This window comes from Anarrhichthys ocellatus, unplaced genomic scaffold (assembly GCF_004355925.1).
Source record: "Anarrhichthys ocellatus isolate YVR2014 unplaced genomic scaffold, GSC_Weel_1.0 scaffold37, whole genome shotgun sequence".
Lineage (NCBI taxonomy): Eukaryota > Metazoa > Chordata > Actinopteri > Perciformes > Anarhichadidae > Anarrhichthys > Anarrhichthys ocellatus.
In genome coordinates, this window is record NW_022280067.1 from 199736 (window position 1) to 213805 (window position 14070).

General features: G+C 42.1%; 1 protein-coding gene across 1 annotated transcript in view; it reads right to left on the reverse strand.

Moving 5' to 3' along the window:
• The window catches only part of slit3 (slit homolog 3 (Drosophila)), a 229059-nt gene that overhangs the window by 190193 nt on the left and 24796 nt on the right, over nucleotides 1-14070 (reverse strand). The window lies entirely within an intron of this gene.

The following is a 14070-nucleotide window of genomic DNA, read 5'->3' on the forward strand; positions in this document are numbered from 1 at the left end:
CTCTCTCTCTCTCTCTCTCTCTCTCTCTCTCTCTCTCTCTCTCTCTCCATTCTCCTCTCTCTCTCTCTCTCCATTCTCCTCTCTCTCTCTCTATCAGTCCTGTAAATCCAAACCTCTGTGTCATCCATCATCTTTTCTTTCTTTTTGTTTCGTCTCTTTTTTTCACAATATCTACATTAAATTCTTCAAGAGAATGAAAAAGAACGTGAAGCAGGTTTAGATCGTCTTCTGACAATATTGGTATTTTGATGTCCTCCCTTTTGTTGTATATCTGTGTGGGAGTTGGTTGGCCTTTAAAGTGATTTACAGTATGTTTTCTCTCTCTCTCTCTCTCTGTGTATTTCATGACAATCATCATTACCACTACACCATTACTGAATGTACAGCTTTCAGGATCTCTCAAAATACATTTGGTTCTTTGTTGTAATCACTATAAACACTCAACGAATGGGTGACAATTTGAAGGGAAGAAAACAACACAAATTGCAAGGTGTTGTTTCACTACGAGCCTCGCTTCAGTTCTCCCTGGCACAGATTCATCAAGTCTCTGAGGGTCCACTGCAGGGATGGACACCATTCATTTTGGTGTTTTGATGATGTCAAGTGCGCTGTCTAAAGTGCATTGGCAAATTATAATAGATAGAATACTGCTAAAGCTGCATTATTCCTAACAACATAACTCCATGAAAGTCAAGATGACTGGTGGCCCCGGTTGTGCATCTGTGGTATTGTTAATGGAAATATTCCAAAAATAAAGGCCACATTTTCCATTAACCCACTGCTGAGATCCACAGAGAAGATTTTTGGCACCTCATTTAAAGGCTTTCTCTTCAAAAAATAACAATTTTGGGGGTAATTTATCAATCTGTAATGTTCCACTGCCATCTGACATTTTGAAAAATCAACTCCATTTGTGTTGGAAGAGCAGCAATCCCCTCTAGTTTCGTACTGTAAAGCAATCTAGGAGATTTCCAGCCAAATCGACAAGGTGGCACACAATGTCGAATTCCGTTTAGAGACCTTGTTGAACCTGCCAATCTTCTTGGTGGTGGGCTTTTTTGTTTGCAGTGTTTTTTCTAATGTTCCAGCCTCAATATGGACGTGATTTAGTGTTGTTTAAATGTTGCATGTAGCAGCTTATGTTAGTTATTTTTGCTGTTGACTCATGCAGTGGTACATAAAAGCTTCCAGGTTCCAGAGTTAGCTCTTTATATCTAGCACGTTATACCATTGTAACGTAATGACAGACAAACTTCGATGGCAATGTAAAAAGACACATTTAAAAAGATTTAAAAGAGTAAAATCAAATATATTGAAGAAAAAGCTGCAATAGAAAAAAACAGATCGGTCTTTAGACCTGTGAAAGAACTGAGAGTTGGAGCAGACGTCAAGTTTTCTTTGTTCCAGATACATAAGTGGTGCATAAAAACCGAATGCTGCTTCTAGTTGTGACTCTGGGGACAGCGAGCAGACCTGTCCCAAACGACCTGGGAGGTCTGGACGGTTTATAAGCAGCAACAATGTGGGTACTTTGGCCTTAAACTTTCAGGGCTTTATTAACCGAGAGTCATTGATTAGTCAGTGCTTGCATGGGACCAAAGTCGCATGGCGATATCATTGTTCTATGCGTCATCTGCATCATTATGTTTTTTTTCTATAATCTGAGCCAGAGGAGCATATACGTTAAAGAGAAGAGACCCATGAATGGAGTGTTGGGGATCTCCAAATATCATTGTAGTCCGTATCATTCAGACAGGATTTAAACCAGTTTGGCACTGTGCTAGAAAGTCTTACCCAGTTTTTCAGTACAAATATGTTGTGGTGAACCAGAAATACTGATGTACCTTTCATGCATGTATTCATTAATTCCTGAGCGGAGTGCATACAATCGCTAATCTTTGTTTATTTAGTTTGATTTAAATGTACAGAGTCTTAATACTGTTTCACCAAGAGACATATCTGTAAAAGGACAAAGAGAAATAGTATTTTTGAACTCTTAAATCAGCAGAGAAATAGTTGCAACACATGTGAGCGCCCGCCCTTTGCGTGAAGGTGTTTGTATGACAGCGAGACAGATGAGGAGAGAAGGAAAGAGCGACAGAACTGGTTCGTGTTTGTTTGTGTCTCTCCACAGTGCGTGGGTCGATGTGTATATCTGCAGTGTTTCTGTTACTGTGTGTGTGTGACAGTTAGATACAGACAGTGTTTGTGGGTCAGTCCATGTGTGTGTGGGACTCTGATTGCACCAGAGCAATAATAACAGTTTAAGTTCATTTGTAACAATCAGACTTTCCTTAAACAGCATAAATCACAAGTCTAACTTCTGACATGCACACATTCACTTGTGGGCCCAAACACAGAAAGTATGACTCTCTAGACACCAACATGTGTCTGCCCATGTGTGTGTGTGTGTGTGTGTGTGTGTGAGTGAGACATTAGCCAGTTCCAACCATGTAGTTGTCAGTAGCCATAATAATGATCAACAATGAATGTAATAGCTATTTCGACCTCCCACAAAGTCTCTCTCACACAAACACACTTGAATTAGAACACTTCCGTTGACTTTCATTCACTAAACCCGACAGAAAGTTAATCTCAAAATATAATATGAGTGTAATATGTGTGATTTCTTGACAGACTAACACCGGCGTTGTATAGTCACAGTACAAAACAACGTTCAGACACATGTTCATAAATGCCAGCTGGCGATATAAAACTAAAAAAACATGGAACAGCAGGCAATAGCAGACTAATAATGACCTAATCGGCTTTCCATGTTCCATATGTTTGATCTGCGAATGTTTTGTCTTCTTTTGCTGTGGTGCCAAAGACATTACTAGCGGAAGCACTGTGGCACATGAAAGTGCAATTGACCGATGGTGTAATGTTATCACTCGTTCAGTCAGTCAGTGACAGACTTTTGCGTTTATGAGGCTGCCGTCCAGCCAAGAGCAGACAGCTCTTTTCTTCCTCCTTTTGCTTTGGCAGCGCCTGTCTCGCTTCGCTCTGCTGATTACGACACAGCACCACCACAAAAATCGAGCCATGTGCAGCGCTTGTTAGAAAATTGTGTTTTCCATGAAGACACTCATTAAGAGTTTCATCAAGAATTGGAGGCGGGACAGTATTTGACGGAGGAGGCTGCCTCGTAAGTATGCTTCAGGAAAAACCCTGCGTATCTCATTGCACTGACACGCAGGACACGTCCAGGTCATTTGTGACAACAGAGAGATTTATGCTGTTTATTTTATCAAATTTAAAAGAGAATGTCAGTATTATTCTGAGATTATGCTAAATGACAAAGGTTTTGGCTAACATTATGGTTATTTGAAGACACAAAATCATCTCATCTCTCCCGTACGTTGCGAGGTGGACAATCGTCTAACATAGATGTAATCCCTGAGGATACTGAACTGTTTTTGGACATGCCGTTTTGTAGTTTCCCAGGACTCCCCCATGAGGGTACTGCTGCATTAAAGAATACTGGGCCATGTGGGAGTCCTGTAAAATATGTTACTCGTTGCGGAAACCCACATACAGACACCGAGATATTTCAGCACTTTTATGACCCCACACTGAGCTGCAGCTTCGATTTATACTGACTGTAGGCCCACATGTCACCTCACAGTAAATAACCCGGAAAGATTGTTTCCCAGAATTCAGTTGGAGACTGCAGACAGAAACCCTTATATGACATCACCCTAACTCTACAGCAGCAATAAGACTATAGGTCAGGTTTCAACTGCTGTAACACTTTAAGAGATTTATTTTGAAATCAGACAGCTACCACTTGAACGAGACTTTCTTACAACATGATTAACAACATGAAATTAAACCAAACTAATCTTGACAACATCACACCACATACAGAAAAAATTTAAATAAATAAAAACTTCATGGGATATATCGTTCATTATGGGAAAAACAAATATGACCTTTGCATTGCAAGTATTTCTTTCTACTCACTAATCCACGGTGCTTCCCAGGAAACTATGAAGAAAAAGTTTGAAACAAGCAGTCTTGAGTTTCACTATAAAACGTGCAACAGACATAAAACTGAGGGCTTTGTTGAGGAAATAATCTGTCGTTTTTATCATCTTACACACATGAATGTAATTATGGGGGACATTACATTTGTTTAGTGGTTTGTCTTTTGTCAGTGATGGAGTGCAGTGTGTATATGACTCTATTGTGCTTTTACTACTGAAACCCACCCTGTCAACACACACACACACACACACACACACACACACACACACACACACACACAAGCAGCATGTTGCCAGGTTTTTTAAAACATCCTTTCGGGAAAATAAAGTATCTAAATCAGAGCCAGACCATTAGTCCGGTCTGTAAGGAGGAAAAAAAGAGGTCAACAATCAACGAAAGCGTCTATTCTCTTAAAGCTGCTACTCAGAGAGAGTATCTATTAAACTATTTTCTCCACCAGCCTTCCTCTCATCGGCCATTTGTCATTTGATTCTGTCTTGTCCTCTCCCTTCATGTCTTGTCCTCACCTGTCTAACAGGCTTGTTTTCTCTCCTCTCCCCCTGCTCCCATTCCTCTCATGCCTTCCCATCCATCTCCTCCTCACCCTCACATCTCCATCTCCTCGTCCTCCTCCTCCTCCTCACATCTCCTCCTCCTCCTCCAGCTTTCCAAGGAGCCACGTCTGTTTTTGATTAGTGTTCTCATGTAAACCTAAATTGTGATTAAACAAACAGTGTGAGTGCATTTGGCTTGGTATCAAGTTTACCCACTCTATATATGTACACACACACACACACAAGCAAAGCCAGAGACATGAATATAAGTAGACATGTACAAACAAATGCACGACGTATATAAACATATAAGCAAATATGCAGATGCAAGCAGAGACACAAATTGCTAAACTATGTATACACATTTAGAATGCATAAGAATGTACACACGCTGTGTATTCATATTCAATATAAACCCTAATTGCACACGTTAAGCCATGCAATAATCACAATCAAGCACAAACAGTAAGCACACAGACACCCAAATGGACACACACATATACAGGATGTACAGTATGTGCCTAAACACATCCCTATTGCCCGTTAGAGTAAACTATATCGTTCAAACTTTCCCCTTGACCTGTTTACTCTGTAATAGCAGCTCCGTGGCTACTTCCCCATCCCAACTCACCTTTATTTGCGAGGTTAAATTACTACCACATGCAGCCTCTGTGCTATTTCAGTGTTAGCACATAAAAATTCTTTGCCACGAAAAAAAAAAGAAAAAAAATTCTACAAGCCCGCAGCCTCCCACGAACATTTCATAGGATCTGGCCCTGCAGCGAGCTAGCTTGCTAGCTGCTAAAGTAGGCGGCTGAAAGGGAAGAGGTGTTGCTGCCGTGAACTTTAAGAGCGCCTGGTTGCTGACCGCCTGGATGCTAACAAACACTTTGACTTGTTTTATTCACACATCCACATAAGAAGACACACATAGGCCTACACACACACACACAAACTTTATACTTTATGACTTTTGGCTTGTTAAATGCTTTCACAGAAAAGAGTCAAATGCAACTTATTGCATTCTTATTCATACACTTTGCAAAGTGAAAAACAAATACAGAGAAAACTAAACATGGCAGACAGCGTTCATAACAAAAGAAACAAAGTCATTTGAACAGCAGGTTGTTCAATATATAGAAACAATTTCATTCCCGCTGTTAAAAGAAGAACGTCAGTGAAGCGAGAAGTGTGTTCAGCATAAGACGGGTTACACACAAACTAGAAGTGCATAATGTCTAACTTCCGTGTATTCTGATGGGCTGCTGTCACAGTGAGTCTTCGTCCTTCGCATGCATAGATCCAGTCATGTGCATAAATGGTCAAGAAATCAACCTTCTACAGGGGAAATCTTTACTGGGGAAATTGGGATTCTTGTTTAGATAGTGTGTAGAAATCAATATACAAAAACAGCAGTAACACCTTTAGTTAAGTGAATATAAATGTAATAAGTATCGAATCATCTTTAATGTTGTAAAGTATTTTTAGGAGAGCATGAAGGAATGTATGAAACTTTTGAATGAAACTTCGCCCGTGTTTTCCAGATATCTCTCTCTCTCTCTCTCTCTCTCTCTCTCTCTCTCTCTCTCTCTCTCTCTCTCTCTCTCTCTCTCTCTCTCTCTCTCTCTCTCTCTCTCTCTCTCTCTCTCTCTCTCTCTCTGCAGCGTGTATTTATCTAAATATGTCTTGGGACAAAATCACACTGCCGTCTGGGCTGTGGGAAACACACACACACAAGCCGCTAAGAGCAGTCTTATTTTAGAGTAGCTCTGGTCAGGTTCCCTCTGTAAAAGTACCTTACCTTCCCCCGAATACCAGAGAATTGGAGCAGCTCCATCGTGGAGCCTATGGGCCACCTGGGTGCAGCTCCATTCCAGAACACCTACTCCCATTTAAACCTACTGGCATGTTTTCCTTTGTTTTAGGAAGCACTTGTGATTTTAAGATTGAATCCAAGTAAGATTAATACACTCAAATCACACAGTACTGATGTGCATAGGCACTGTGGTGCAGCTGCTTGTCAGGTCCTAATAGCCTTGTCATGCAGCTGTATACCTTTGTTTGTACTTCTGAGTCATGTTTAATTATTAGGAAGTTATGTCGTGGGTGTGTGGTTTGGTATTAAGTCTGCAATGTACCAACACAAGCACACACACACACACACACACACACACACACACACACACACACACACACAATTTTGCATCCAGAGCCTGTGGTGTTGAATCAGCGGGAGAGGTGGCGTGAGAGAGAGAGAGAGAGAGAGAGAGAGGCATGTGTGTGTGCTTCTGTGTGTGTGTGTGTGTGTGTGTGTGTGTTTGCGACTTATTTGTTTCTCGCCAGTACCCAGTGGCGTGAAAACCAAACAAAGGGCCCGGAGCCTGGTGACAAGAAAACAATCTTTCAATTGCTGACAGCAATACAAACAACGGAGCCGTTTGTTCGGTTTGTGTGCAACAGAGAGCTCATGCGGGGAAAGAGGGGGGAAAAAGGGAAAGAAAGTAAATGAATGAACCAGCCCATGATGAAAAAGAGAAGACACACACGGATTCAGGCAGTTTACGTTCACCCCTCGCCCCTCCAGACCATTCCCACCAATCGGCACTGTCTGTCGCAGCCAATCACTGGACGCACAGAGAACACCCACTTCCTGTAACACTAACCGTAACATTCCAGCAGGTAAACTATCGCAGTCGCCTCTAAATGGACAATTAGCCAAGATTAAAGGCAACCTCCTCGTCTTTCTCCATTACCTTAATTAGGAGGAAAAGACATGTCAAATGACCCCCCCGCCCCCACTGCTCCCTCCCTCCCTCATTCCTCTCTCTCCGTCCAGCTTCTTTTCCCCCCCGACTCAACCAGCACAGTTGTATTTACAGTAACTGAGGAAGGTCCACACTTTCACATCTGGGGGCTCCACTGAAGCATCTGGAGGTTAAGTGCCTTGCTCAAGGGTAACCTAATGGTGCAGCAGAGCATGTCTCATTACCGTCCACTCGTCAGTGCAAGGGTTTAGACTGGCAACCTTCCAGGTCATGATTTGTTGACTATTGCCGGCCATTTCCCTTCTGCTATATTTCCATCCTTTCCTTTCTTACTCCCGTTTCACTTCCACACAGCTTTCTCTGTTTTTAACCTGTCTATAGCTACACTTTAACTTTGCAGGAACTTATGTAAGGCTGTTGTCCAGACCGGTCCATAGTGAGTGAGCATGTAGAGATTAACCATCATTCTAAAGGACACTTTGAGTGGATAAAATCCTTCACCGGCATCCCTCTGGACAGGAACTCACTTCTCTTTCCATTACGCCTCCAAAGAAAAAGTTTTAGGCTGAAAGTTTGGCTGCTGGTATTCCTGCTGTGATGCATTTTATAGGGTGCAGTTAGGACATTACGCAGCAGTGGTAAAGGATAGGAAAAGGCTGAAAACTAAAAAAGACAGGAGTATACAAGCTGTACTACACCAGCGCATACTAGAATTCTAGCAAACTAGAATCTGATAGATTTCTGGTTAACAGGCTCTTTTGTCAGTTTATTTTCATTGTTTACATTTTTATTGCAGAAACAGCATTGGATTGTAATCCTCTTTAGCCCGACCGAGCCCCATTTGGGGTTCGAGCGAGACCGTTTAGCGTGGTACCGTGGTTCCGAATGGACTTTTCATCAAGAAATATCAAAAATGCTCCAGACATATTAAATACCGAACTAACAAAAAAAGTCTGGGCAAATTCATCATACCAGCCATTTTAGACAATTATACACAGTTATACACAAACTAATTCAATAAACTAGAAGATTTATCACAAAATCACGGATTTTTCTCCAAAAAATCGGCGAACTGTTCACCCGATTTTCATCTTTCATCACAAAGCCGGCAGCGATCATGGTGGTTGGATACATGATTCCGCACTAGGGCTCCATACCGAGTCGACTCACGGTCTCCAAATTCACCTCCGTCAAACCATTCAAAAGTTACATGAACAAAGCCAACAAACAACACACTGCTTCCCAGAAAAAAAATTGAAAGTCAGCATACCTTTTGGTGATTTTCATGCCGAAAAACGCAGGTAATCCATTGAAATCCGATGCAGTGAAAATAGACCCTCTTTCCACTCTCTCTCTGCATTGAAATTAACGTACTGGGGCCTTCTATGAGGAAATGGCCAGCATTTTTCTCCTGGACCAATGGATTTTACGCATAGGGGTTGTGCCAAGCATATCGAGATTTTTAGTGGATAAAAGGCTGTCAATCTTCGAAATAACCCGCGTAGTGCTTTCGTTACTCTCTTCCGCGTTTAACAAGGTGTCACATGATGAAATCCGCCAATCACAGGCCTTACAAAGGCTTAAAGAGACACGGACTGAGAGGAGATTTTTTTATGGAGGAGAGACATGAGAGCTGAAAATGGCTGAACATTGCTGGAAATGATGCCAAACTGCTTTATTACGATGTATTGAACACTCTTAGTGATAAAGCAAGTGAATGTATAGTTAATATGTAGTTATATAGTATATAAAATTAGAATACAGCAGCGCAACAGCTGGTTCCAAAAATGAGAATTTGGCTTGACTCAGACCTCATTTATGCTGCCTGCTTCACTCAATCGAAGTAAAATTTGTTTGTGGAGACTGTAACACGTTGTGCTATGATTTGGCAGAGTTTTTAGCTTACACCTGCATCATTAAAAAAATATATTCATGCTGTCAGTGCTTTTTTTTCAGGCGAACCTGAAACTTTTTTCAATTTGAGCTGTGTACCATCTTCATTCACTATTAACCAGTAACATATACACAATATTTACATATCTCAACACATCTCACAAGTGTTACCTGTATCTCGCATCAAAATTATTCAAATACAGTCGACCTTGTAGTTAGAGCTCTGGACTCTCTTTAGTATGGGTATGCAATTTTCGAGCAGAGGCCTAAAAATAGGGCTAGGGCTATAAATTAACATGGATTGGATTCTCAATAATGGCGGGTTTATGCAGGAAGTCCCATTTCAAGCTAGTGACAAATCTCTCTGACCAATCAGTGGTCTGCCGTGTTTTAACTCCACCTTCTAGTATCGGCTCAGCTCGCTTGGAACCTCGCCCGGGGTGGTACCAAAAAAAGTACCAGGTGTTTTGCTCGTGGAAAGCCCGAAAAAGAGTGAGTCGAGTTAAATAGAGCCGTGCTGTACCACCTAGTGGAAATGCGGCACAAGTTAAGCTGTGGCAGCAAAACCAGAAGTAATAAATTAAGCAAGAATGTGTTTTATTGTCTATGAATGTAACTCTCCATTTGCAAAGAGGAGGATTGTACTATTTAGTCTTTTACAAAGCCTTGCTTTATACAGTAAAGTTTTTGAAGAGCAAATTGTATGTCATACGTCTGCATTCTTGTTCAAAATAATCTAGCGTACAATACACAAGGGTTCTACGTCTTTAGAGCCAGACAATGCTTTTATTTCAGTGTCCATGAACGTTGAAACATGGTAAAAAAAATCACCTCCTCCATTATGCAATACGCAGCATCTGAAGCCCTCCTAGTGGTGAAGGAAAAGGGGAAATATCTCTCGAGTCTGACGTTACTCTCATTTTTCTTCTTCATCGCTCACCCTCTCCTCTCATGCGAACCAATCAACTGTAACCTGAGCTGCTTTAATGGGGGAGAATGATGAAGAATGACCAGCGCTGGCTCGCATGCACAGACGCAAACACACACTCGCACACATTCGCAGGCATGCACACATAAAAACATGAGCAAACACACACACACACACACACACACACAAACTACCGGAGCAGAAAGTGAAGATAACAGGATGAGGCTCAGTCTGGGTCAGTGTTATTAGACAGCAGACTAACAGCCATCACGTCACTTAGCAAAGTAAACCTCCCTGATACACTCCGATGTGCACTGATGCAAACAAAAAAAGCCATCTAACCCAAAAGCTCGCATTTTTCCATCCGAGCCGTCGTGATTGTTGCTTTTTAAAACCAGAAAGTCATTGCCTTTCGAGTAAATTTATTCTACTCTGAGCTCCGTCTAAGCGTGTGTGTTAGTGTGTGTGTCTGGGTGCATGTGCTGTGAGACCACAGTCTCTGCAAACTGTGGGGGGAAAACGACCACAGACTGCACACACTGAAACCCACAGACTCCAGTCCGCGATCCGTCTATCTCGCCATCCCTATCTGTGTTTGCTCCCCCCCCGACTGAGCACCTAGTGGGGTCACCAGCACTCCAACCCCTCCATCCATCGACTCTGCTCCCTTCCTCCTTTCATCTATCCATCTCCCTCCTTCACATGACCTCCCCAATACCCATTGTTCATCTGTCTTTGTCAGGCACTCACCATCCGCACGTATCGCTCAATTAGAACATTTTCCGAAAAGAAACAAAGCCAACCTCTTCGATACTAGCTGCGAGTCGCACGCTTCATTCATCTCTGCAGGGTCCAAGACTCCTGGAAGACTAAAAACTATTATCCAGCCTGATACCTCTTGCCCTTACCTCCCACCCACCTCAAGAGCAAAAACCTCCAACCCATGCCTATTTTCCCTTGATGCTAGTCCAGCTCCTTCCCTCTCCCCTAGTCTCCAAACCTCAGACCACAGGGCTTTAATAGGGGGGTTAAGAGGTAATTCCTATCACACTGCCATCATTTAATATCTAACCGAGGCTGACAGAGAGGAAGGTTACGAACCCAAACCAGAAACCCACCAGCAAACCTCCCCGTCTCCTCCTTCTTACCCTCCTGCTGTTATTCTCTCTTTCCGTCTGCCTCCCTCTAACTTTTGTTCTCACTCTGCTGTCATTCTACCTACATTTATTCCCCTTCTGTCTCTCCCTCTCTCGTACACGCTCTCTCCGCTACATACCTGGCTATTTACACCGACACCACTTCCTTCATTCGCAGAAAAACACAGCGTGGATGGGATAAGAGCACCAAAAAAATGGACGAGAAAGATGAGAAAAGTGGAAAAGAAGAAGAAAAAAATAAATAAAAAGCAGGAAAACTCCAGACACTGTAATTTAGATTGTGCTGATGGCAAAAGTAGGGATATAAAGAACATGAGATTTATAATGTTAAGTTTGGAACACGTTCGCCCTTTTCCACTCTTGTACCGAGTCGTCTGAGAACTCCAGGGATCCATATCCGACCGGCGATAAATAAGAGCTATCGAGAACAATTACGGGTTTTATAGAATAGTAATCCAGGCGGTGGAGGGAATAAGACCGTCACTCATGAAGAACAAGAGAAAGTGTTGGAAATAAGAAGCAAACACAGTGAGAGTGTGTGTTTGTGTGTATGATGGAGTACGTGCGATTGCATGTGTTTGCATGAGAGGGTTTTGACTGTGTGGGATCCTGGAAGCCACAGTTGACGTAAATGACGATTTGCTTTCAGCCATAACAGTCCACTTTGCTGTGTTCAGCGATACATCACGATCATCACCACAATGCTTGAAACACGCGATGAAATATGGGTTTCACAGTGAGCCCCCTACTGAGAAGATCTCATCTTGTTGTGGCTTTTCTGCCAACACAAGAGATCAGATTGAGAAAGTGTGGCGGAAAATACAATTTATTGTCATCACCACAAACCACCAATATTATTATTACTGTATTTGTTGTCATTGTTCTTCTAGTGTTTCAAAATGAAAACAATTTTTTAGATTTAGATTTTGAGGGTCAATTGCAAGACTAAAGAGCATATTTTCCCGATATAATAAAAGCAGTGGGACAGTTAGATAACTCAAAAAGTTTTTAAGTTTAAGTATTTTCCTAAGACATAGGACAATTGCCCGAGCCCACAAAACAGCATTTCATCCTTAAGTTTTTCCGAGAACCTAAAATCACATAATATGCAGATGCACAATCTTTACCGGACAGCGATGATCAATGACTTAATGAAGATAAGACCTGTGTTAGTGTTGGAATAGACTGTGGAGCTGTGTACCGCCTGCATGCATGAAAGATGGTTGTGAAAGGTTGTAAGTTGCTCCTTTACAAAGACAGCTAGAACAGATTCCAATGGTGTCAGAGGTTCAGAGCAAAACATGTTAAAAAATGTCCACAGGAACTTCTCCGACATTCCTGCAACATAATCCAATATCCAGTCCAAGTGATCATCGGTATGTTCCCATCAATTCTGGTCCACCGATAACATGCTACTTCCTGTGAAAGCTTTGACACTTTAACACTTGAACAGTGTATTTAGTCATGTTGTTGCAGAACTATGACTCTTGGGTATTGTACATACCTATCAAAGGGGTAGAGGTGGACTTCAGCCCCGTGAGACATTTCTTCGGACATTTTGACATATTATGACACGTTACGGAAGCCGACGTTCTCTGTGAGGGAGCAACCTACAAACGGTTTCAGATCTACTTTTTGTTTTAGACTAAAGGCATTAGATTTCTGGTACTCAAAAGCTTTTTAATGGAGTTTTCCTTTCACTTTTATGGGTCTAATTTTCTGTTTGATCTCCTAAACGGCTAAAACGTCAATAATGCCAAAAACTCAAAAACACCATTGACAGAAGAATATCTACAAAGGAAGGTTAAAGTAGCTTCCAAGGTGTTCTGCCTCATGGAAACATTATGAAAGAGAGTGAGAGAAGTGAGAGGTTTAATGTCCCAATGCTGGTATTCCCTATCCTAATACCTCACACCTCGCGACACACACACACACACACACACACACACACACACACACACACAAAAAAACACTCTGATATGCTGATATAGTATATCAATATGGTGCCTGCAAGCACACACTAAGAAATACATGATAAATAAGTTCAAGAAGGCATATTAAAATGACTGCAGACATAAGCAGTCAAAAGCAAGCATGCACAAGAGACACACACACACACACACACACACACACGCACACAGTGTCTACCTAGCTTCACTTGAAGGCAGCCCAACATAAACAGCCATAAGGTTTAGAAAGGTGTGTGAACCTTCAACCTAAGCTGACAGCGAGACTCTCTGAGGATAAGACAAATAGAAAAGCTGAGTGGAAAGAAAGAGTGCAGACAAAGAGAGCACAGGGGAAGAAAAGGAGACGGGGCGGATGCACCGATGGGACTGAAACACACAAACAGAGAGAGAGAGAGAGAGAGACAGAGAGAGAGAGAGAGAGTATCTGGGAATGTGAGATGAAAAAGAGAGAAGGAGGGGAAGTGGGAGGCGTCTCTGCATCAGTATGACCTGCTCTTACACTCTGAATGCTCTGGGAAAACTCCATATTCTTGAATAAAAATTCCTCACAGGTCCAAGGAAAACATTCGCTCCAGGCAAACTTTCACCTCTTAAAACCGTGCGCACACACACACACACATAGACACACTCCTGTTCACCTCTCTGCAGGAGCACAGAGCGGCACTGTGACACCTGGCGCGGGACTTGAACCCTCAACTCGGATAAAAGTTCTGACATTGCACCGTGGCCGTGTTTTCAAATGGATCATGTAACACATCAAAAGAAGACAGAAAAGAGCCAGAGAGAGAGAGAGAGAGAGAGAGAGAGAGAGAG